This window comes from Neophocaena asiaeorientalis, unplaced genomic scaffold (genome assembly GCF_003031525.2).
Source record: "Neophocaena asiaeorientalis asiaeorientalis breed wild unplaced genomic scaffold, Neophocaena_asiaeorientalis_V1.1 scaffold476, whole genome shotgun sequence".
Classification (NCBI taxonomy): domain Eukaryota; kingdom Metazoa; phylum Chordata; class Mammalia; order Artiodactyla; family Phocoenidae; genus Neophocaena; species Neophocaena asiaeorientalis.
This window is the reverse complement of record NW_020172178.1, coordinates 3,887,660-3,904,078: the sequence shown is the minus strand read 5'-3', so window position 1 is coordinate 3,904,078 and position 16,419 is coordinate 3,887,660. Positions and strand designations below refer to the sequence as shown.

At 40.6% G+C, this 16,419-nt stretch overlaps 1 long non-coding RNA gene across 1 annotated transcript in view; it reads right to left on the bottom strand.

Annotated features, from left to right (window-relative positions):
* Window positions 1–14,064, bottom strand: part of LOC112409843 (uncharacterized) — a 69,506-nt gene extending 55,442 nt beyond the window's left edge. The window contains exon 1 of the long non-coding RNA XR_003005241.1: window positions 14,032–14,064. This is a non-coding gene — a long non-coding RNA (uncharacterized LOC112409843). The remainder of the gene's footprint in view (window positions 1–14,031) is intronic.
* Between the last annotated feature and the right edge of the window lie 2,355 nt (window positions 14,065–16,419).

Genomic DNA, 16,419 nt, shown 5'->3' with positions numbered 1-16,419 from the left:
GATTATATATATATATATATATATAATATCTCTGCTGAAGTTCTGTTTAGTGATATCATTTCCTTGCCTGTGTCTTTAGTAACCCAAGACATGACATCATAAAACCCCTAAAGAGAATATAGGTAAAACATTCTCAGACATAAATTGCAGCAATATTTTCTTAGATCAGTCTCCCAAGGCAAAAGAAATAAAATCCAGAATAAACAAATGGGACCTAATCAAATGTAAAAGCTTTTACACAGCAAAGGCAACCATCAACAAAACAAAAAGACAACCTACATAATGGGAGAAAACATTTGCATGCAATGTGACCAACAAGGGGTTAATATCCAAAATATTCAAATAGCTCATATGACTCAATATCAAAAAAAAAGCCCAACCAATCAAAAGTGGGCAGAAGACCTAAACAGATATTTCACCAAAGAAGGCATACAGATGGCCAACAGGAACATGAAAAGATGCTCAGCATCGTTAATTATTAGGGAAGTGCAAATCAAAACCACAATGAAGTATCACTTCACATGGGTCAGAATGACTGTCATCAAAACATCTACAAATAATAAATGCTAGAGAGGGTGTGGAGAAAAGAGAACCCTCCTACACTGTTGGTGGGTATGTAAATTGGTGTAGCCACTATGCACCAATAGTGCATAAAACAGTATGGAGCAGTACGGAGCACCCTTAAAAAACTAAAAACAGAGCTACAATATGATCCAGCAATTCCACTCTAGGCATATATCTGGAAAAGATGAAAACAAATTTGAAAAGATACATGCACCCTAATGTTCATAGCAGCACTATTTACAATAGTTAGGATGTAGAAACACACCAAGTACCCATCAAGAGACGATTGGATTAAGAAGATGGTGTAGATTGGTTCAAGATGGCAGAGTAGAAGAATGTGTGCTCACTCCCTCTTCCAAGAACACCAGAATCACAACTGCTGAACAATCATCAACAGGAAGACACTGGAACTCACCAAAAAAGATACCCCACATCCAAAGACAAAGGAGAAGCCACAGTGAGATGGTAGGAGGGGAACAATCACAACAAAATCACAGCCCATAACCACTGGGTAGGTGACTCACAAACTGGAGAATGATTATACCACAGAAGTCCACCCACTGGAGTTAAGGTTCTGAGCCCCACATCAGGCCTCCCAACCTGGGGGTCTGGCAATGGGAGGAGAAATTCCCAGAGAATCAGACTTCAAAGACTAGTGGGATTTGATTCCAGGACTTTGACAGGACTGGGGGAAATAGACACTCCACTCTTGGTGGGCACACACAAAGTAATGTGTGCATCAGAACCCAGGGTTAGGAGCAGTGACCATATAGGAGACTGAACCAGACCTACATGCTAGTGTTGGCGGGTCTCCTGCAGAGGCGGGAGGTGGCTGTGGCTCACTGTGGGGACAAGGACACTGGTAGCAGAAGTTCTGGGAAGTACTTCTTGGCATGAGTCCTCCCGGAGTCTGCCATTAGCCCCCCAAGGAACCTGTAGGCTCCAGTGCTGGGTCACCTCAGGCCAAACAACCAACAGGGAGGGAACTCAGCCCCACCCATGAGCAGATAAGCAGATTAAGGTTTTACTGAGCTCTGCCCACCAGAGCAACACCCAGCTATACCCACCACCAGTCCCTCCCATCAGGAAGCTTGCACAAGCTTCTTAGATAGCCTCATCCACCAGAGGGCAGACAGCAGAAGCAAGAAGAACTACAATCCTGCAGCCTGTGGAATGAAAACCACATTCACAGAAAGATAAATAAAGTGAAAAGACAGAGGACTATGTACCAGATGAAGGAACAAGATAAAACCCCAGAAAAACAGCTAAATGAAGTGGAGATAGGAAATCTTCCAGAAAAATAATTCAGAATAATGATAGCTAAGATGATCCAGAAACTTGGAAAAAGAATGGAGGCAAACATCGAGAAGATGCAAGAAATGTTTAACAAAGACCTAGAAGAATTAAAGAACAAGCAAACAGAGATGAACAGCACAATAACTGAAATGAAAAATACACTAGAAGGAATCAGTAGCAGAATAACTGAGGCAGAAGAACGGATAAGTGACCTGGAAGGCAGAATGGTGGAATTCACTGCTGTGGAATAGAAAAACGAATAAAGAGAAATGAAGACAGCCTAAGAGACATCTGGGATAACATTAAACACACTAACATTCACATCATAGGGATCCCAGAAAGAGAAGAGAGAGAGAAAGGACCCGAGAAAATATTTGAAGATTTTATAGTCAAAAACTTCCCTAACATGGGAAAGGAAATAGCCACCCAAGTCCAGAAAGCACAAAGGGTCCCAGGCAGGATAAACCCAAGGAGAAACACACCGAGACACATAGTAATCAAATTGACAAAAATTAAAGTTGAAGAAAAATTATTACAAGAGAAAAACAACATACAAGGGAACTGCCATAAGGTTAACAGCTGATTTCTCAGCAGAAACTCTACAAGCCAGAAGGGAGTGGCATGATATATTTAAAGTGATGAAAGGGAAGAACCTACAAACAAGATTACTCTGCCTGGCAAGGATCTCATTCTGATTGATAGAGAGATCAAAAGCTTAACAGACAAGCAAAAGCTAAGAGAATTCAGCACCACCAAACCAGCTCTACAACAAATGTTAAAGGAACTTCTCTAAGTGAGAAACACAACAGAAGAAAAGGACCTACAAAAACAAACCCAAAACAATTAAGAAAATGGTAATAGGAACATAAATATTGATAATTACCTTAAACGTGAATGGATTAAATGCTCCAACCAAGACACAGGATACAAAAACAAGACCCATATATATGCTGTCTACAAGAGCCTCACTTCAGGACTAGGGACACATACAGACTGAAAGTGAGGGGATGGAAAAAGATATTCCATGCAAATGGAAATCAAAAGAAAGCTGGAGTAGCAATACTCATATCACATAAAATAGACTTTAAAATAAAGAATCTTACAAGAGACAAGGAAAGACACTACATAATGATCAAGGGATCAATCCAAGAAGATATAACAGTTGTAAATATCTATGTACGCAAAATAGGAGCACATTAATACATAAGGAAATGCTAAGAGCTATAAAAGAGGAAATTGACAGTAACACAAAAATAGTGGGGGACTTTTAACACCCCACTTACACCAATGGACAGATTGAAAATTAATAAGGAAACACAAGTTTTAAATGACACAATAGACCAGATAGATTTAACTGATATTTATAGGACAATCCATCTGAAAACAGCAGATGACACTTTCTTCTCAAGTGCACATGGAACACTCTGCAGGATAGATCACATCCTGGGTCAGAAATCAAGCCTTGGTAAATTTAAGAAAACTGAAATCATCTTTTCCAAACACAATGGTATGAGATTAGAAATCAGTTAGAGGGGAATAAAACGTAAAAAACACAAACACATGGAGGCTAAACAATATGTTACTAAATAAACAAGCAATCACTGAAGTAACCAAAGAGGAAATCAAAAAATACCTAGAGAAAAATGACAATGAAAACACGATGATCCAAAACCTATGGGATGCAGCAAAAGCAGTTCTAGGAGGGAAGTTTATAGCAATACAATCCTACCTCAAGAAACAAGAAACATCTCAAATAAACAATCTAAATTTACACCTAAAGGAACTAGAGAAAGAAGAACAAACAAAACCGAAAGTGAGTAGAAGGAAAGAAAGCATAAAGATTGAAGCAGAAATAAATGAAATAGAAACAAATAAAACAATAGCAGAGATCAATAAAAATAAAAGTTGGTTCTTTGAGAAGATAAACAGAATTGATAAACCATTAGCCAGACTCATCAAGAAAAAGGGAGATGACTCAAATCAATAAAATTAGAAATGAAAAAGGAGAAGTTAAAACGAACACTGCAGAAATACAAAGTATGCAAATACAAAGAGACTACTACAAGCAGCTCTATGCCAATAAAATAGACAATCTGGAAGAAATGGATAGATACTTAGAAAAGTGTAACCTTCCAAGACTGAACCAGGAAGAAATAGAAAATATGAACAGACCAATCACAAGGAATGAAATTGAAACTGTGATTAAAAATCTTCCAAAAAACTAAAGTCCAGGACCACATGGCTTCAAAGGTAAATTCCATCAAACATTTAGAGAAGTGCTAACACCCATACTTCTAAAACTCTTCCAAACAATTGCAGAGAAAAGAACACTCCCAAATTCATTCTACGAGGCCACCATCATCCTGATACAAAAACCAGACAAAGATATTGCAAAAAAAGAAAATTACAGACCAGTATCACTGATGAATATAGATGCAGAACTCCTCAACAAAATGCTAGCAAACAGAACCTAACAACACATTAAAAGGATCTACACCATAATCAAGTGAGATTTATCCCAGGGATGCAAGGATTCTCCAATATATGCAAATCAATCAATGTGATACACCATATTAACAAACTGGGGAATAAAAACCATATGATCATCTCAATAGATGCAGAAAAATCTTTTGGCAAAATTCAACACCCATTTATGATAAAATCTCTCCAGAAAGTGGGCATAGAGGGAACGTACCTCAACATAATAAAGGCCATATACAACAAACCCACAGCAAACATCATTCTCAATGGTGAAAAACTGAAAGCATTTTCTCCAACATCAAGAACAAGACAAGGATGTCCACTTTTGCCACTGTTATTCAACATAGTTTTGGAAGTCCTAGACATGGCAATCAGAGAAGAAAAAGAAATAGAGGGAATACAAATTGGAAAAGAAGTAAAACTGTCACTGTTTGCAGAGGACTTGATACTATACATAGATAACCCTAAAGATGCTACCAGAAAACTACTAGAGCTAATCAATGAATTTGGTAAAGTTGCAGGATACAAAATTAGTGCACAGAAATCTCTTGCATTCCTATACACTAACAACAAAAGATCAGACAGAGAAATTAAAGAAACAACACCATTCACCATTGCAACAAAAAGAATGAAATACCTAGGAATAAACCTATCTAAGGAGGTAAAAGACCTGTGCTTAGAAAACTATAAGACACTGATGAAAGAAAAAGATGACACAACTCGATGGAGAAATATACCACGTTCTTGGATTGGAAGAATCAAAATTGTGAAAATGACTATACTACCCAAAGCAATCTACAGATTCAATGCAATATTACCAATGGCATTTTTTATAGAACTAGAAAAAAAATCTTAAAATTTGTATGGAGACACAAAAGACCTTGAACAGCAAAACCAATATTGAAGGGAAAAAACCGGAGCTGGAGGGGTCAGACTCCCTGACTTCAGACTATACTACAAAGCTAAAATAATCAAAACAATATGGTACTGGCACAAAAACAGAAATATAGATCAATGGAACAGGATGGAAAGCCCAGAGATAAACCCACACACCTATGGTCAACTACTCTATGACAAAGGAGACAAGGATATACAATGGAGAAAGGACAGTCTCTTCAATGAGTGGTGCTGAGAAAACTGGACAGCTACATGTAAAGGAATGAAATGAGAACACTCCCTAACATCATACAAAAAAAAATAAACTCAAAATGGATTAGAGACCTAAATGTAAGACCAGACACTATACGACTCTTAGGGTAAAACATAGGAAGAACACTCTTTCACATAAATCACAGCAAGATCTTTCTTGACCCACCTCCTAGAGTAATGGAAATAAAAACAAAAATAAATGAATGGGATTCAATGAGACTTAAAAAGCTTTTGCACAGCAAAGGAAACTATAAACAAGATGAAAAGACAACCCTCGGAATGGGAGAAAATATTTGCAAATGAATCAACAGACAAAGGATTAATCTCCAAAGAATATAAACAGCTCATGCAGCTCCATATTAAAAAACCAAATAACCCAATCCAAAAATGGGCAGAAGACCTAAATCGACATTTCTCCAAAGAAGACATACAGATGGCCAAGAGGCACATGAAAAGCTGCTCAACATCACTAATTATTAGAGAAATGCAAATCAAAACCACAATGAGGTATCACCTCACACAGGTTAGAATGGGTATCATCAGAAAAACTACAAACAACAAATGCTGGAGAGGGTGTTGATAAAAGGACTCCTCTTGCACTGTTGGTGGGAATGTAAGTTGATAGAGCCACTATGGAGAACAGTATGGAGTTTCCTTAAAAAACTTAAAATAGAACTACCATATGACCCAGAAATCCTACTCCTGGGCATATGCCCAGAGAAAACCATAATTCAAAAAGACACATGCACCCCAATGTTCATTGAAGCAGTATTTACAATAGCCAGGTCATGGAAGAAACCTAAATGCCCATTGACAGACAAATGGATAAAGAAGATGTGGTACATATATACAATGGAATATTATTCAGCCATAAAAAGGAAGGAAATTGGGTCATTTGTAGAGACGTGGATGGACCTAGAGACTGTCATACAGAGTGAAGTAAGTCAGAAAGAGAAAAACAAATGTCGTTTATTAATGCATATATGTGGAATCTAGAGAAATGGTAGAGACTAACCAGTTTGAAAGGCAGAAATAGAGACACAGATGTAGAGAACAAACGTATGGACACAAAGCGGGGAAAGTCAGGGCATGGGATGGTGGTGGTGGGATGAACTGGGAAATTGGGATTGACATATATACACTAATATGTATAAAATAGATAACTAATAAGAAACTGTTGTATAAAAAAATAAAATTAAAAAAGAAAGGATGTGAATGCTGTGGTTACAAGTGTAAAGAATCTCTTTAATTAAATAAAATATTTGTTAGTTGATTTAAAAAGATAAAAGAAGGGCTTCCCTGGTGGCGCAGTGGTTGAGAGTCCGCCTGCCGATGCAGGGGACACGGGTTTGTGCCCCGGTCCGGGAAGATCCCACATGCCGCGGAGCGGCTGGGCCCGTGAGCCATGGTTGCTGAGCCTGTGCATCTGGAGCCTGTGCTCTGTAATGGGAGAGGCCACAACAGTGAGACCCACATACCGCAAAAAAAAAAGGAAAATGAGGTGCATACACACACACACACACACACACACACACACACACACACACACACACACACATGATGGAATATTACTCAGCCATAAGAAAAATAAAATATTGCCATTTGCAGCAAAATGGATGGACCCAAAGATTATCACACTAAGTGAAGGAAGTCAGATAAAGACCAATATTACATGATATCATTTATATGTGGAATCTGAAAAATAATACAAATGTATCTACATAAAAAGCAGAAACAGACTCACAGACGTAGAAAACAAACTTATGGTTACCAAAGGGGCAAATGAGGCAAGGGAGGGATAAATTACAAGTATGGGATTAACAGATACAAACAACTGTACATAAAATAGATAAGCAATAAGGATTTACTGTATAATATGGGGAAGTACATTCAATATCCTGTAATAACCTATAATGGAATATAATCTGAAATATGTATATATCTGAAATATATATGTATACGTCTGAATCACTTTGCTTTACGCCTGAAACTAACACAACATTGTAAATCATCTATACTTCAATTTTTTAAAAAGCACACAAAATAATAAAATAAAGTAAAAAAAGAAGGAATATCTCTCTGCATTTTGCACATAGTAGGAACACATAGAACAATATCTAGAATATAGTAGCTGCTTGGTAGGTACTTGTGAAATAAATGAATAAACTTGTAATAGAGTGAGTGTGACATGATTTTAGAATGCAAGCTGGAGACTTGTCAAGAAAGACCTCAAAAGCCAAGGTGAGAAGTGCAGGATGAATTTAGCAGGCCAGGGGGAACCACGGCAATTCTGGGTGACACTTGAAAAACCCAAGAGCAGTCAGAGTAGAAACAGTGGAACAAGTGGACTAAGCATTGTCTACACCTGGGGTGAATTTACGGTGAGAATGACGTCTTAAGAGGTGGGTCAGAATTAAGTATTTGGTCCCAAATAAAACTTAAAGAAAAAAATAAACTGCAAATAGAAATACAAAATAGAGCCAACCTGCCAGGGAAGGCAACTTGAAACACAGCTGTTTAGATGGCTGCACGCAAAGCCCACTTCAGGAACAAAGTCTTTTACAGTATGGCCCTTGGTAGGTACATGATTTTAATTAAGTAGGGAGACAAAGTACAACACCAACATGTTAAAGGTAGGCATGCCATGCAAGAGGCACCTGATCCAGAGCTGGGCTTGTTTATGGTATTCTTGCCAATATCCTTGTCATCTTAGTGCTCTGTTTACTTTTAAACCCAGGCTTTGTTTTGCATTATCGGCAAGAGAATTCTTTGTTTCCAACCAGGTTTTGATGTGAGATGTTTATTCAAAATTCTATATATCAAGCAAATTCCATTTTCCCCGAGAATTTGGACAACTTGGCACCTGGAGGGATAGTTTATAAGTAAACAACTAGCAAAAAAAAAGTGCTAAAAATGGCCCATTTATATTTGGGTGTCCCCTAAGATAAAACCCTGGAGTAGTGAGGGGTTGGGATTGCCTTCCTGGGAGTGATTTTTGAAGAGGCAACATCATACAAAGAAAGCAGAAGATGTGAGTCCCAGCCCTGGCCCTGCTCTCGTGACTGTGATCTTGGGAAAGTCATTTCACCTTCTGAGCCTCAGTGACAACATTGTGATGCTATCTCCATGTGGATATAATAATCCCTCACCAGGCAAAGTCCTAGCACTGTTGTGATGAGTAGCATACAAATGTGTGTGGGAGAGCTCTGAAAACTCTGGAGAGATCTGATACCTGTCCTCGGGGTCTCTAGAGACTGTCTAGGTCCCTGCCCTCAGCCTCAGAGATACTGCTGTCCCTCCTCCACAGATGATGTGAGGTCCCTGGCTCTGGTCTTGCTCAGAGATGCACAGAAGGGAGAAGTCAGCTTTGAAAGCATACTGCTCCTTTCTCCTGACCTGTACTCCGTGATGCTGTCCCTACATCCATCTTCTCCTCCTCCAGGGAGCCCCAAGGACAAGGACAGCTAGGAATGAGAAGGAGTCATTTTGGTGACCAGTGGCAGGATTTTGTATCACTTGTCTGAAAAACCCCAAAATCTTTGTAGCTTTTCTGGGAAATCAGATTTGTAGTAGATGATAAGCTTCATGTCTCTAAAAAGGTCCACTCTTACGTGGGCATGAGAGCAGAAGCATGACACTGCTTTCCCCCTCTTTTCCTTCCTCCCTCCCTTCCTTCTAGTCTCCAACTTTTCCCCCAAAACACCCTCACCTCCTGAGCCTGGCTTTTCTCTCACCTCCTGCCCTGCCCTTCCCACTGCTGTGTCCATGTGTCAAGATCTGTATACAGTTCTTATTTTTACCCCAGGGCTTTGCTTGGCCTACCCGCTCTCCCATCAGGTCCAAATCCTGCATCTCCAGGTACCTCGTCCCTGGGAAAGGATCTTTGGCACACAAAGTCCCAACCAAAGCCCCCTCCTTTTGGCTTCAGGGAAACATATGCCTCCCAGGTCAGAAAATGGTCTTTAAATTCAGATCTAATTCCCATTGGGTCATTTATAAGCTGTGCAATGCAAGCCAGGTGGATCACCCTTCCAAACCTCAGAAAGGTCCCTCTGATGATCAAACCAGATCATTATACATATCAGGGTCCCCAGAAAACAGAAGCAAAGAGCAAGTTATAGCAGTAAGGAGAGTAACAGGAAGAAGGGGAGGCAGAGGAATTAGGGGCACAATTGCAGTATCAGCAAAAGCAGAAGCTGAGGAAGCAGCCCCGGCAACACAGAGAGAGGAGCAGAGCAGAGGTGGCGGCGGTGACGGCACAAGTGCGGTGGAGCAACTAGGAGCCTGTGCTTCCTCATCCCGGTCTTCTTGGCCTCACCAGGTGGGTGTGATGCTACCTGGAATTGATGGGAAGAAGTGCATCGCAAGCTGTGAAGTACTGGGCACCTGCCACACTATGCACTTTCGTAGGTGATGGTTGCCCTTGCTTCCTTTCCTTCTTTGCTCTCTCTTCCAAGAACTTTCCTCTTTCCTGCAAGCCTCCACTGGAACCTGACCCCCCAGCTTCTTCCAAGAGAGTTTGCTGATATGTGAGTGGCTAACCCAACATTCAAGACGTATAGAGAGCACACTGACTTCCTGAAAACAAGACTGGCCTGGGACTGGGTGAAGCAGAAGCAATGGGGAAGAGAATTCAGGATGTTTGCTTCATCATAAAGTGTGCTCCCCATACAAGCCTCTTCAAAAGGGCCAAGTGGAGGCTCCGGGCACCTCAGGTCTTCTTTCCTCATCCCAACACTGTGGACAAACCCTGTTTTACTCCCCCTTTCCTTATGTGGGAGAAACACAGAATGTGTTAAGCTCAGAGGAGGTGCTCCTCTGATGGACAAAGAGGAAGCCTTTACCGCTGAATGCTTCAAGCAATCGGGTTTTCCTAATATTGTCAGCATGGTTGGGAGCAGTGTTATGTTTTATTTTCAAACTCTGCATGCATTCGAGAATTGCTCTTGGTTGATAACAGTTCTGCCTCTCTCAGGAAATACATTGCAATTAAACTTCATGAGAAGTTTTATGTGGTTTTGATACAGCATCCCCCTTCTGAATGTCCTTCTAAATGAATTTCTAAACCTGCAGTCAGTGCCCATTTACGCAGAGTGTGGGGAAGAGCTGCCCATGACTAATAAAAATAACAGCTTGCAGAGCAGCGTACTTTAACATGCACTGTGTTTTACAATATCTCAATTCATTACAGGTTAGTAGTTTTAGAAGGGGAAGGAACCTTACAGATCATCTATTTCGCTGCTCCAGCCCTGCTCAGGGATAAGGAAACCAACACCCAGAGAGGGTGAGGAATAAATGGCTGGTCCATAATGACATACGTCATCAGGAACAGAGACCCAACAGAAATAAGAACTAAATGCCAGACCAATCATTTGCCTGGACTGTGAGACTGGAAATCTTTCCCAGGACATCCCAGCTGGATTGTCTCCTTTACTTCTGGGGGCTCTGCTCTGCTCAGAACCTGATCCAGTCCTAGCCAAAGCTGGACAGCTATCACCCCTTGGTCCACCTGTGGGTGATGCCCAGAGCTGATTTTTCAGCCCAAGACTCTACATCTGACATGCTTGGCATTATCCACAGGCACTCGCTGAAGTGAGTTTCTGCCCCCAGGACAAATTGGCTTCTACTTTGTCCCTGCGCCCAGCTCTCCGATTCCACAGAGACCCCCCTTCAACCCCCAGAAGCTCTAGAGTCCTACTGTGACAGAATTGATTGGACATAATCATGTGTTGTTGTCCTTCTAGTTTCGAGTTTAACTGCGGCTTAGACTGCTGGACCCTCTGGGCAGACGAATTTTCCTTAGACCAGACTTCCCATGCCCTTTAGGCTCTGATGCATTCCACTTGCCCAGCCTCCAGAACTGGCAAAGTGCCACCAGCCCCTTTCTTCTTCTGGCTTGCCCATCTCTCTCTATGGGGCAGAATGCATGGCACCCATCACACCTCAAGGCTATTACTAACCTGAGCTATGACATCAACATTTAATTATAGTAAATAATCCCCAAATACAGTCTTAAAATTCATAATTGATTTTGGAAATCTACCTGAGGTTGGTGATAGACTTAATGCTATGTGTTCACCCACCAGGTCATTTCTTCTTTCTGTCTGTGCCCTCATCCTCCCCAGCTTCTTTTGTGGTTAGGATGGTGACCTGCAATTGGTCATAGCTGATGATATGTATCTCTTCCCAAAAAGGCAGTTAAGAGCTTGTGCGTATATTCTTCCCTGCTCTCAGGATCCTTAGAAGCCAATTATTGGGAGGTTAGGGTCCCAAGATGGAAGAATACTGTTTCCCTGAGTCACTAGATGAACTGCCAACTCTCCTCACATTTTACAAAAGGAAGAAATATGCTTCTGTTTTGCTAAGCCACTCAGGGAACTGGCCTTATTTGTGACTGCAGCAGAGCCTAGCCCATCCTAATACACAGCATGGCTTCTGCCCATCCCCTAAACAATGCTGTTCCTCATGTCCCATGCTCAGTTTCCGTATCTTCACACTCTTCCTGGATACTCCTGTGAACCCCCACATCCTCACCCCACCAATGTGCTGAAAGTACACACAACCTAATGTAGTTTCTGCTTTTGAGATTCAGGTGTCTACACGCAACAACTTGGTCAGTTCCATTGGGGTATCTATTAGGAAACTACTGTCAATGTATCTGAAAGTATACTGACTCTCCTCCCCTGGCCATTCCTCTATTCTGTCTTGGTAGATTAAACTATTGGCTTTACCTATCTAGAAATATAGATAGAAATCTGAACATGTTATTCTCCTGTCCTTCCTATCTCTCACAAGGCACCAGATCCTGCAAGTTCTACATCTGACATAGCTCTTGAAACTATCCATTTCTTTCCATCCCCAAAGTCAATCTCTCTCATTTATTTCATCATCTCTTGCCTCTACTCCAATAACAGCCTCTTATCTGGTTTTCCTCGCCCCAATCTTGTTCTTTTCCTTGTATGTCCACGTGCCATGCTACCCCAGACAGAGCTTGGAAACTCAATCTTATCCATCTCCTACTTAAAGTTCTTCAGTGCTCCCCTTGATCTTTAAACTCCTTTGCAGAATTTTTAAGGCACTTCATGACTAGGTCTCAGTGTAGCAAGGAGTGTCAGAGTGTGGCCTCTGAAACTGAACCCTCTGTTGTCAAGTCAGCCTTCACCTGGGGAAAGTCACTTAACTTCTCTAAGCATCATTTTTCTCATCTATCAAAAAGGATAAATAATGCCTATTTTATTGAATTGTTGTGAGGATTCAATCTGATCATCCATAGTCACATAATTACCACTCAAAACAGTTATTATAAATTATTATTAATAATACAAAGAATCACTATATATTGGCCACTTTCAATGGATCAGCAACTATGCTAAACCATTCACATCCATGGCATCTTATTTAATTTTTCTGACACCTCTACTTTGCCTTAGATGTAGGGAGGATAAGCTACCTTTCCAAGAAAACATTGGTGGTAAGTCGCAGAGCTGAGTTTCCAACACAGGTCTGTCTGATGAGATATATAGTGTTCCTTCCATGGAGTGTGGATCAGGGAGCAACCTAATGATACCACTTGATATCCAGAAATGGAGAAATGGCTTTAACGATAATAGATCATGTATACAATGTTATGGTACAGGATTGCCGCCAAGAGGGCATATCCGCATAGAATGAAGTACAGATATATGGCAAATAATGTGTCCTGGTACATTATACCACTGCTAAAAATTATGTATATGATTATTTTATGATAACATTGAAGAAGCTTCTCTCACAGCATAGTGATTAAGGGCATAGGGCTCAGGAATCAGATTGCTTTGGTTTGAGTTATGGCTTTAGAATTTTCTGGTTGTGTAGCCTTAGGCAAATTACTTAAAGTCTATAAATAAGGAAAACAACAGAACCTATGTGATAAGGTTGTTTTGAGGACCCAACAAGGCAATATATGCATAATGCTTAGAAAATTCCTTATGAATTCTGCTCAAATGTCATCGTCATCATCACTGGCATTATTGCAAGTGATAAAAATTGGGACACAAATTTGTACTTATTTCATATGTTAACCTATAGAAAACAACACAGAGACAGATAAGACTGGAAAAAATATGACTACGTGCTAGCAATGGGTCTCTCTGGCCTGTTTAATTATGAGTGATTTTTCTCTCCTCTTTATCTCTGTTTTTTTTTCAAATTTTTGATGATGAATATGTGTCACTTTTACAAGAAAGCAATAGCCTTCTACTCTGGCTTTAGACAAAAAGTTTTGTTTTCTGACCTCACTGACTTTTTTTCATACAGGACAATCTTTGGTCATTAAATTCATTTAAAAGCTCTGATCCGTTTTTAATCATCTGGAATATAGTGACAGGCACCAAAATCAATCCTCCGTTTGAGGTTTGCAAGGAACATAAATTATTTGAGAAGTCATGTCAGGTAGAGTTTATTCCAAGGTTTGCTTGCACATTTTAATCAGACAACACAGAAGGTATGTGCAGCTTAGATTGAAATAGCCCTTCACCTTGTACCAGGACTAGGTTGACTTACTGTTTGCAGGCTGAGAGGACTGGCAGAAGTTACGGCTTGTATGATAGACGCAGCCTGGGCAGGAACTGAGGGAAACACATAAAGAAACATTTATTTAAAAAAAAGTAAATCAACCATAAAGATCCTCCCAGCAGACCTAAGAGATGGAAGCCTCTCTCTCATTTTCTCCTTGGCAAAATTTAATCTATCGCTGGGGTTTTTCAAGCGTCATATTCAAACAGATGCAAATTCGTCAGAGCTGAGACCCCAGCTGACTTTTAGCACCTTGTGAATGTCAAAGGGGTTTAAAGGTTGGAGTGACTTACCTCCTTCCATCCTAACTAATTCAAATACTTACGTGTGTGTGGGAGTGCATGCACGTGTGTGTGTGTGTGTGTGTGTGTGTGTGTGTGTGTGTGTGTTTAAAGAAAACTAAAAGAGAGCAGACATTTACCTATGTGTTCAGTGCCTCCTTTGTGTGGATCTATTTGCAGCAAAACTGAAATTTAAACAAAAACGAAAGTGAAATTGAGAAAATCCACAGTCTATCACTAAACCACAGGACTAATAAGAGATGTTTTTTTGTTTTGATTCCTTTAAGTGCAATCATTGTATCCATGTGCTGTTTCACAATCTACTCCGATTAACTAGTTTAGGGATAACTATTAACTTATGAGTGATCTCTGTCTTCCACATGGTGCACTGCCCATAATTCCCTTGAGTAATGTAGGTCATGTATTTACAATAAAAAATAAGAGGTATTAATTAATACCTCATACACAGACATGGTTGATGGGAGAGTCGTGCTCTGCTCTGCATGGGGATTGGCAAGACTGTCCTAAAGTTGGTTTCCTCTCCATCTTCACACAAACGAAGGATCAATCTACTAATGGAAATTCTGTAACTTGGAGTCATAAGAGAAAAATGATGTTAGTTTTTCCTCTGCATAATAAAAGCCCTAGCTTAAGTATTAGTAATTCCAAGCTCCTCTTATATACACAGAATTTGAAAATGTTTTACTTTCAATTCGAACAATTATTTATTGAGTTTCTACTAAGTGTTGGGCCTTGAGGATGTAAATAGGACCTAGATGCAATGTCTGCCCTTAAGGAGAGTGTAGGTTTATAGGGGAGTGTATCAGTCACCCGTTGCCATAATATGCTGCTGAACAAACAAGATCTCAGTAACATACAACAAGAAACATTAACTGCTCACGTGCTGGCAGCTCTGCTGATCTCAGTTGACCCTGCTCACATGTCTGAAGGTTGCCTATTTGTTGGCTGGGCAACTGGGATTACTGGGCTCTGCTCTAAGTGTCTCTCACCCTCTGATGGGAAAGCTTGAGCTTGTTCTCACAGCAAGGTCAGAGACCCATTGGGGAGGGCAAGCACAGCCATATCAGTGCTTTGTCAACCTCTGCTTACATCACGTTTGCTAATATCACGTTGGCCAAAGGTTATATGGCTGAGTCCAAGTTAGAGAGGAAGAACTTCACAAAGTTATGCCACAAAGGATGCGGCCACCAGCAGTGGTGAAGAAGGAGGCTGTTTTTGCATTCTGCTTCTCAGGAACTGATAAGACATACACCACCGCTTTATAAATATGTATCATAGAAGAGCAGGCAAGGACCCCTGGGGTATCGAGGACAGAGAAATGCGCTCTGAGAGGTGCAAGAATTGCTTTCTATGAAGGATGGTGTCTAAATTGAGTTTGAAGGATAATTAGGAGCTCATCAAACAGATCAGGGAAACAGGTATGATAAGCCATGATAAGCCTACAGACCAAGGCATGGAGGCATAAAATAATGCCGACCAGCATTGCTGGAGAGTGTGGAGTAAGGCAATGGGTGAGGTGGAAGGTACTAGATGAGGCTGAGAGCTTACCTGAGCTCTGATTCTGGAGGTTGGATGATGTTACATGCTTATCTGCAGACCTTGGGCTTCACGTTTAAAAAATAAAAAGAATACATGAGAATACAGTGATGAAGCCTGCTTTATCAACACGTGTGTAGTTTAGGGAAAGGGAAAGGACACCAAGCCATGTGTCTTCCTCTTGTCACAAGGAGATCCTATAACTGAACTTGAAGACATGCGACAAACGAAAAATCTCAGCCCACGCTGCTCAGAAAACACCCCCTAATAAGAAGCCATTCTTTGCATGCGATGAAAAGAGATGGTTGTCTCTTTAAGAAAGTGGTTGGGGCAGTTCTTAGGGGTTTGAAAGTCTGGAGACAGTGGCGTTAGATTGATTAGGTGTGTACATGTTGGCTGAGAAAACTGTAGAAAGGCAAAGGGAAGTGTTTGACAAGATGAAAGGCTATTCAACGTGTTGGACAGCTGCTAGAGTGAAGAGATGTATAACAGCACAGTGAAATACACTCACCGCAAATGATACGTTCACGACAGAAGC